Source organism: Hipposideros armiger, unplaced genomic scaffold (genome assembly GCF_001890085.2).
Source record: "Hipposideros armiger isolate ML-2016 unplaced genomic scaffold, ASM189008v1 scaffold_21, whole genome shotgun sequence".
In the NCBI taxonomy this organism is placed as follows: Eukaryota; Metazoa; Chordata; class Mammalia; order Chiroptera; family Hipposideridae; genus Hipposideros; species Hipposideros armiger.
Genome location: NW_017731371.1, coordinates 5,629,649 through 5,639,388, shown reverse-complemented (window position 1 = coordinate 5,639,388; position 9,740 = coordinate 5,629,649). Strand labels below are relative to the sequence as shown.

Sequence of the window (9,740 nt, the reverse complement as noted above, 5' to 3'; positions counted from 1 at the left end):
ATTTTTTTTCTTTTTTGATCAAAAACATCAAAATATTCTCAGACATAAACTGAACAAAATGTATGGATATTTAATTCCAAGGTCTGCAATCAAAGGGAGAGATTTAGGTCGCTGGTTGGGCAGTTAGGAAAATTACTTGAGATGTTACTTGAGATGTTGGGAAGATTAATAAGCTTTTTTTTAGCCGCGGCTCATTTCTTGCCAGTGACCTCCCACCCCACAATTTCAGGAAGTTTATTATTTGAGTCTTGGATTTATTCCCATAGTCTCCTAGTGCTGTATTGTCTAGGAAGTCCTTGGAAATGGCTAGGAAACTGTTAACGGATCAAATGTTTGTTCTCTGCACTCCTATTAATTCCTGAAACTTATAAAGCAGATTAGGCACAGATCTAGCTTTCTGAGAAAAACGGGAGAGAGGAAAAAAAAATGTTTAACTTTCAAAAGGTATTATAGAAAAGCTCTCCCTCTTATGCTTGCATTATTTAAAATAATTACCATAACACCTGTACTTTGCTTTCTCTGAGGAGACCTCAATTTTTTATACTAGGCAAAAATAACCCCCAGGACCACTCTGTAGGCTGAAATTTGCTGGGCAACAAGACTCTCAATTCAGCCTGACATTTCCATTAGTGTTCACATGAACGACAGCCAAGCAGCTCACACAAGAGCCCTCTCCTCTCAACTAAATGTGACAGGAAATTACTCCTGACACCTCAGGGGATAATTGTCCACCCCCCACCCCATCTCTCTATATCAAAAGCTCCACTGTTGTCGCCTATGTTGATTTTAGCTCAATTTGTGCCAGTGATAAGAATTTCCATTTTAAAATAGTAATAATTGACGTTTGTTGAGTGCTTACTGTGTGCCCGATATTGTGGTAAGCACCATATGTATTAACTTATTTAATCTTTAGCACATCCTCGTGAGGGAGGCACTATTCCCATTTTACACAGGAAAAAAATAGAGGCATAGTTTTACGTTCTTTGAGTCTGTAGGCTCTGTGGGAGACTGACTTATTTTGCTCACTGCTGTGTTCTGAGCATCTAGAAGAATACCTGGCACGTAGCAGTTATTTGATAAATACTTGTAAAATGAATGGATGAATGAATGAATGCACAAACAACCTCAAGGTCACATAGCCAACAGGGACCCAAACTTACCTCAAGGTCACATAGCTAACTGGGACCTAGATGCAGCTGTCTGGCCTGCCTTCCATGCCCTTTCAATTCGCAGCACAGGGTTTCAGGCAGCGTGGCTGCCCTGTGACCTCACTCAGCTCAGAAGAGGAAAACATGGCGACCTCCTCACTGTCACAGCTGTTGTGAAGTTGCCAGCCAAAGCAAGACTAATTTTAGGTCCTTAGGGCCATCATTGCTACTTGTTTTGGGTTTATTATAAACAGTCTGGTGACCTGAAGAAGTTACATAATGTGGTGGAATCAGATAGAACTCTACCTTTCAATGTTTCAGTTCCATCATCTGTACAATAGAAAGTATATTTACCTCATATAGGTATTGAATGGAAAAAAATATAAATAAAACATCTAGTACCAATGTCTTGCACGTAGCAGGCATTCAGTAATAGTTTACCTTTTCCTTCTCCTATTGAATCTGAGGTTCTCTCACTCATTTTTGGATAGGCAGCAACATTGTCTGCTCTCTTCTTTCAAGCAAAATGTGGAGAAGAAAAGCCTGAATGAGGACACTTTCCCTGGGTATAGAGGATGCAAATGTTCTTAATGGTGCTGACTATTCTCCAGCAGGTAAAAACGTTCCATTGCAGATATTTCAGCACGTGTGTATAATTCTGATATAATTCTGGCGTTCGTGGACATGGGAAAAATAGCCAAACTGACTGGGGTTGTGGATGCTAGAAGAGAGCCTAATTAAATAGGTTATAAAACACTAGGGAATGTGCTAAGGCTCTAGCAGTTTTGAAAGTTAAAGAAGGCAGACTTTTCAGAATTTTTATTAAGGGAACGAGAGAGTATAATTAGACATTACAAAGGATTCAAATATTAAGAAAACCTGCAATTAAAAAAATATACATATAGAAATAAAGTACTTGTTTGAAAATATTCCTTGCAGAAAAAAGGAGTGACCTCCTAAATTTAGTTGAAATGTCTTTGAAGTTTGTCCTTGAGTACAAGATGGGATCCTATGCAGGACTGAAGAGGAAAGGGAGAGCGTTGGGGAAAACAGAGCCAAGTGGGGAGCTCACTTGAAGAGTGGGGTCTCCTGTGTTACCTGGCCCTGGGTCTGATGCTCACCTCAGCTGAGCCCTGAAGCACGAGCTAGTTTTGGAAATAAGCTTTACTATTGAAGAGGAAAGAAAAAGAATAGGTGTTAATATGCATGTGGTAGAGGCCTCACATAGGAGTTCTCAGAGCCCCAGCTCAGGAGCTGCTACTACAGCTCACAGTATGTTGCAGTCTAAATTCAGAAGAAAATGTTACATCCCAAACAAGACAGCCGTAACTGAAGCTAAGTTCCTCAGGCTGGGAGGTGAGCTCTCCCCTATTTTCCTATTTCCTCAATGAAGGTCACCCAAAGGCTTAGCACCATTGATTGATCTCTCTAAATTGTCTTCAAACAACTGAAAGAAAGCCTTTAGTGAAATGCTTTTCCTTTGAGATGAAGGGTAATAAAGCCAGATTTAGGAACGAGATTTAGGAATGGGAAGATAAAGTAAATATGAAGTCCCATTTGTCTTTCTGCCTCCTGCTGGGCTGTGTCAAGTAGCAGCATGGGGAGGGATGTTAGCTGTGTTTGTATCTGATTTCCATGGCTACTTCATGTGTCTCCGTTTTGCCTGCCATCTTCTTTTATTCTTGTCTTTTTATTTATCTCTCCCCACCCACAGCCATTCCAGCTGTTTAGATTTCCAGTCTTTGCTCCTTTCTTTTTTCTAACACATTCATGTAACTCTTTCTGAGCTTGACAGGTTTAGTGATGCCTCTTTTACACCTTTCCCAATGGGTTAAGTGCAAGAGATTTTTAAAGTTAATTTGAAAGAATATATCTCTCAAATTTTTTTTTTTAAATTGGAATGCCTTTTGAGATAATTTGATACAGATTGGGGTGTAGCAAAAGAAGAGCTGTGCATCCCAGCACTGGCGATCTTGGTAGCTCCCAAACAATGTAAATTTGTCTTTAGTTAGTACCATGATAACCCTAGTGAAGATTAAAGTACATTTTAGAGGTAACATAGCACGTTTTCTGTGAGGACAGTATCTGAATACATTATAAACCCTGTACCTTCATAATATGATTATCAAATTTAATAAGAATTCTAAAGATCTTATTATTCATGTCTTAGCCCTGAGTGCCAAAATCAACTTTAAGTTATTCATACAGTTCAACCAGAGCATCCGACATTCTCCTATTATCTAGCACTCTTCTCCTTCTATAACATATTTAGGAAAGTGACAATGACACAAAATCCGTAATACAGTGTATGTAATATAATTGTGTTTAATATTAATTATTTTATTGGGTAACTGTCTTTGCATATTATACCTTTTCCTTTTCGCTCTAACCCTGTTCACTTCTTTTTCTACCCCTCCTGGCTTGTTCTTTTATTCCACAGATGCTGAGTGTCTACAAGCACATAATGCTATGTCCTGGGCATTAGAAACACAGTGGTAAACAGACAGACAAGGCTAGGTCATCCTGCAGTTTAACATCTATGTGTTTCCTTATATGCCTTGTTTCTTACCAGTCTCTCAATGACTTCAAAGGAAAAAGCTCATTTTTTGACTTGGATATCAGTACTTTCTAACACAACAATGCTGGAATCCTACTTGAGGGCAGAAACAGTTTGGCTTGTAAGAGTATACCTTGCAATTAATAATTTATCAAGCGTTGTAAAGTATCTACCGGGTGTGAATCATTGGCTATGATAAGATCTATCACAAGTAAAACCCAGATGCAACCTTTGAGGAATATTTGACATATACACACCTACATTTTCACAATTTTTAAAAAACTTTTGAGTTAGCTTTATTTTTAAAGTCTTTTTTAATAGAAGTATAATTTATATATAATAAAATGAATAGATCTTAAAGTTTTCAGTTTAATGAATTTTGATAAATGCATATGGTTATACAATACATAACCTCTAGTAAGAGACAGAACATTTCTATCATCCAAAAAATTTCCCTTTCCCCATCCAATTAACTCCCTATTTTCCCCAATCCCAGAGACCACCAAGCTTCTAAATTCTATCACCATATTATGTTTGTCTGTTCTTGGGCTCATATAAATAGAATGAGATAGTACGTACTTTCTGGTTTCTTTTTCTTCCCCCTAAATATTATGTTTTTGAGATTTATCCATATTATTGAGTATATCAATAATTAGTTCTTTTTAATTCTGAGTAGCATTCTATTGTATAGATATACCACAGTTTACTTATCCATTCAGTTATTGATAGACATTTGGGTTTTTTTCATTATTATAGTAATGATTCCTATACAAGCCTTTTTGTGGACTTTTAAAATTATTTCTCTTGGGTAAAGTTGTAGAATGTGGTTTCTGGATCATAAAATAGGTTTATGTTTAACTTCATAAATAATTGCTAAACAATTCTTCAAAATATTTGTACTCTTTTACATTTCCATCGGCAATGTATGACAATACTAGTTGCTCTGCATCTTCACCAGTAAATCTGTGTGCCAGTCTTTTTATTATTGATTTTATGAATACTTTACATATTATGGACATAAGTCCTAAGTTATAAATATTTATGGAAATATTTTCTCCAAATCTGTGGATTTTCTCATCAGTGTTCTCCAAAATCTATTGCTATATCCTATTTATTTTCATGTTCCAGCCCCAGCTAATTTAGGTTTTTGAAATAGAAAAGTCAAGAATTCTATCTTTCTTTTCTAACAATTATTATAGCATTTGTTCTTTGAAGAAATAAACACAGATGCCTTTGCTAATTAAGTGGAAAAAAGGCCAGGGAGTATAAAGAATTCAGGAGTTAAAATTAAAAATGTTTTCTTATAACAGTGTTGAAAAACAGTTTTTTAAAACAATGAGAATGGAAAAACATATACACAACTGTAGGCAGAGAACAAGGAGCGAGTGATAAAGGATCTCAAGAGAGACGTGCAAAAGAAAGGAATAATTAGTGGAGCCAGGTTGAGAAAGAGATGGGAGGAGATAAATCAAGAGGAGAAGAGATGGGGTTCACGTCCAAAAGATACCTGACACCTTACCTGAGAGAGAGGTAAGGATGGAGAGATGAAAATACAAAAGCATATTGAGAGAAGAGAGAATTTGTAAGACGTCCTGTCAAATGGCTTTGCTAAGTAAAGCTCAGAATACCTCACTCCAGGGACTGGAGAAAGCATGGGTTGGCCTAGGAGCCAGACCATCTGCAATAGCTCCTTTAAGAGAAGCAAGGAAAAAGGGGTTAGTATAGAGTTTGGCATTTAAAAGGTAAATAGGTGGTGAGGAAAGAAGACATAAAATTGTCTTTGTAGAAAATCCAAAAGAATTGAGCAAAAAAAAAAAGGAAGAAAGAAATCCTGCTGAAACTAACCGATTATAGCAAAGTTGCAGGATATAAAGTTAATATATAAAGGTCAATTTCTTTCCAGCAATGAACAAGTAGAATTTGAAATTAAAAACACAATACCATCTATTGATTCAACACAAACCCAAGCAAATCCCAGCAAGTTATTTTATGGATATTGACAAAGTTATTCTAAAGGTTACATGGAGAGGCAAATAATCCAGAATAGCACACACAATATTGAATATGGAGAACTGACGCTACCCAACTTCAAGACTTACTATAAAGTTACAGTAATCAAGACAGCATAGTATTGGTGAAAGATAGACAAATAAATCCGCAGAATAGAGTGGAGAGCCCAGAAATAGGCTCCTACAAACAGGAGAACATATTTGTACAAGATTCGTCTGATAAACGACTTATTCAAAATACATGAAGAACTCTTAAAACTCAACAATAAGAAAACAACCTTAAAAAATGAGCTGAGACCTTAATAGACACCTCATGAAAATGTTACCATAGGCAGAAAGCACCAGGGCTATGGGGGGACAGGGTGGGGGAAGGGAAGGAGGAAGTGCAGGAAACAAAGAAAAGAGATGAGAAAAATTCCTAAGAAAAGGTGCAGCTACAGCTAATTGTAATGGATTACAACACTATTAGCATTGCCCGCAGGGAAAAATCTCCACCCGTGTCAACATGACAGTCCCTATAAGGAAATCTCTCCTCCCCACAGGAAGGAGGAAGGAGCAGTCAGCAGAGATCCACCCTGGGAATGCCTGTAACCCACCCCTGAATATTTCACACCCTCATTCAAATATGGGGGTGCCAAAAAAAAGTATACACATTTTAGGAAAGGAACAATGTTAGGTTATATTTAGGCCAGGAGCAGAAACCTTCTTATCCTGAAAGCTATCTTGTCTTGCTTTGTGCTTTGTACTTTGTACCTGCTGGCTTGTGTTTGTCTCCTAGGGGCCTGGGCGGAGCAGATGGTGGCCTGGGGGCCAGAATGTGGAACCGGAGGGCTTGGTCATGCCCCGAAACACTTTGAGAGACAATGCTACAAAAAAGCCCCTGAAGCATTGAGGGAGGAACAACCCCATTTACCCCCTCCTATAAAATTCCATACCCCTTTTTGCTCAGAGGAGGTTATGGTCTTTTCTAGCCTGACCTCCCGCAGCTCAAACATGCCAAATAAATTCTAATAGACCAATTTTGGTCTCCCGTGACTCTTTTCTCCAGCCGTGCCTAACAACAAAAAATACTGTATTAAAATTGTAATAGTCAATATATAACAATAACAAAAGATGAATATAAGTCATGTGTATACATTTTTGGCACCCCTGATATAATCTTAAGTTTTTTTTGTTCTGGGGCACAGTCACTCTCCTCCTGGGCCTCTCCACTCCTGCATTTTGGGAATATAATTTCTTTTTCTAATAAATCCTCAGCTTGCTTGCCATTGTTTGTGTGATATTATTTGTACATCCTGGAAGGCCTTCCTGAGATGACACAAGGGTCTTTCATTCTCTGGTACAAAAGAAGATATATAGATGACAAATATGTGAAAAGATGCTCCACGTCGTACATCATCAGGGAAATGCAGATCAAAACAAGAAAGATCCAACTACATGCCCATTAGAATAGCTCAAATCCAGAAAACTGACAACACCAAATGCAGTGAGAATGTGGAGCAACAGGAACTCTCATTCCTTGCTGGCTGGAATGCAATATGGTACAGCCACTTTGGAAGACAATTTGACAACTTTTTGGAAAACTAAACATACCTTTACAATACGATCCAGCAATCATGCTCCTTGGTATTTACCCAAAGGAGCTGAAAAGTTATGTCCACAAAAACATCTGCACAGGGATGTTTACAGCAGCTTTATTTATAATTGCCAAAACTTGGAAGCAGCCAAGACATCCTTTAGTAGGTGAATGGATAATTAAACCGTGATCATCCACACAGTGGAATGTTATTCAGCACTGAAAGGAAATGATCTATCAAACCATGAAAACCAGGAAAAAGCATGGAGAAACTTGAAGCGCATATTACTGAGAAAAGCCAATCTGAAAAGGCAATATATTGGATAATTCTAACATAATGACATTCTGGAAAAGGACAACTAAGGAAACAATAAAAAGATCAGTGGATGCTCATGGGGGTAGGGATGGGAATAGAAGAATAAGTGGAGCATTAAGGATTTTTAAGGCAGTAAAAACTATATGTTATAATAGTGGATACATGTCATTATACATTTGTTCAAACCCATAGAATGTAAAACTCCAAGTTGTGAACCCTAAAGTAAACTATGTACTTTGGGTGTTATGATGTGTCAATGTAGGTTTACCTCTAGTTAAAAAAAAAATGAATCTGGTAAATGATGTTGACAATGAGAGAGGCTCTGCATGTGTGAGGGCAGAGAATGTATGGGAAATAGCAGTATCTCCCCATCAATTTTGTTGAAAACCTAAAACTGCTCTAAAAAAAAAAAAATCAAGTCTTTAAAAAAATTCAATCCTGTGCCTTCTTGAAAGTGATTCCTTCTTGCTGGTCATCAAGTTGCTTTCAAAAACTTCTTTCGCACTGGTAATTCTGTTTCACATTTGGTGCTTCTGAGCCTGCATATTAAACTTACTTTTGCTTCTCAGTACAGCTCTCTATGTCTGGTGGAAAATGAGATACTAAAAGGGGGGAGAAAAAGAGAGAGAGAAAGCAAGACATAGCAGATCTGAATGGGGCTCTAGGTGAAACAACACATCTCATAATGAGCCCCTAAAGAAGGTTGAGAAGGCACACTTATAAACTTTCAGTCTTTTTTACATCATGTCTTCATGTCTAACTAAAATTTGCTACTAGTCAATGAGCAAATTTCATCATCTGCTTACAGATTCTAATTTCCCTTCAATCTTGCAATACATATACTCAATTATTCTGCCAAAACACAGACTCTTGTGAAGATACATTGAATGAGAAGTGAAAGGCGGATCTGTGGTTTCCAAGGCGACCATGGAGGAGGTGTTGGGGGTGGGAGGGAAGGTGCTTCCTGGTGGGCTCCTGGCTGTGCTGCTTCTGTCTGCTCCATGGCGGGAAGAGCCTTCCCCACAGGACATCAATGCAAGGTTGAATAAAAAATATAGTTTCCTCCTCCTTAGCCACGGAATATCAGTTCTACAGAAATACCACTTTGGGAAACAATCTTTAGGAAAGCCTGGATGAGGTCATACAGCCTCGACAGATCACTCCACAACTTACCCTTCAAGTTCACTTCAGTTTGGTAAGGCGATAAATTCAGCATTGGCTCAGAGGGTCAGGAACAGAGTCAATTTCAAGGCCTCTCTGAGTATGGACAGATTCTGTGATAATATGTGGACCTTTGTTAAATGATGTTGAATTTGGAGAGGTGACAGAACTCCTTGATAAAGTGAAAATTGTAGCCTGTGATGGTAAAAATACTGGCTCCAATGCTATCGAACATATAGGAAAATGGCTTTTTAATGCTGTCTTGTTATTATTCATTGCTTTTTGAAGAGAAGCATAGAAGAGACTTTTCAAATTTATTCTAGCAAAAATGACTTCACTGTGCTATGCTCTTAGAGAATACAGGAGAAAGAAGCTTATAACTCTAGCCACTTACATTACCTTTATTATACAGCATGAAGAAACAAAACTTTTATAAATGACAAATCAGATATCATTGCATTCCTAATAACATTCTTTAATAAACTCATTTTAAAACTCAAGGAAAAAAAAAGTGAAAGGAGGAAATTGAACTTACTCTAGCTTTGGCTTTGTTTGCAGTGGAGTCCTCAATTTGATTTTTCTTTAACTGTAGTTGTCTATTTCAATTCAGGACAAAAACACTGATATCTCTGAATCAGTGTTTGACAACCCAATGGATTCCTTGGTTAAATGTCCATTCCTCAGTCCATGGTTATTGTCAGATAAACCCAGATTTTCCATCCTATTTTCTGTTTGGCCTGGGACAAGTGTCTTGTCATTTGTATCTAGTTTAAAATTTTTAGAATCCTTCTGCAGTCTAGTATTATTATTATCTGTTATCTATTATCCATCTGGAGTCTATTATTATCATTCCAGCTTCAATTATTCATCCCTTAAATTGTTTCAGACAAGTCTTCTAATCTCCAGGGAAGAACAGGCTCTTGTGACCTAATCCAGGACTCAGTAAACTGTGCTGTTTCAATTTAATAGAGAA

The 9,740-nt window shown here is 37.5% G+C and overlaps 1 pseudogene; it reads left to right on the top strand.

Annotated features, from left to right (window-relative positions):
* Nucleotides 1-8,533: 8,533 nt before the first annotated feature.
* Nucleotides 8,534-9,053, top strand: LOC109379034 (transcription initiation factor IIA subunit 2 pseudogene; annotated as a pseudogene).
* Nucleotides 9,054-9,740: the final 687 nt, after the last annotated feature.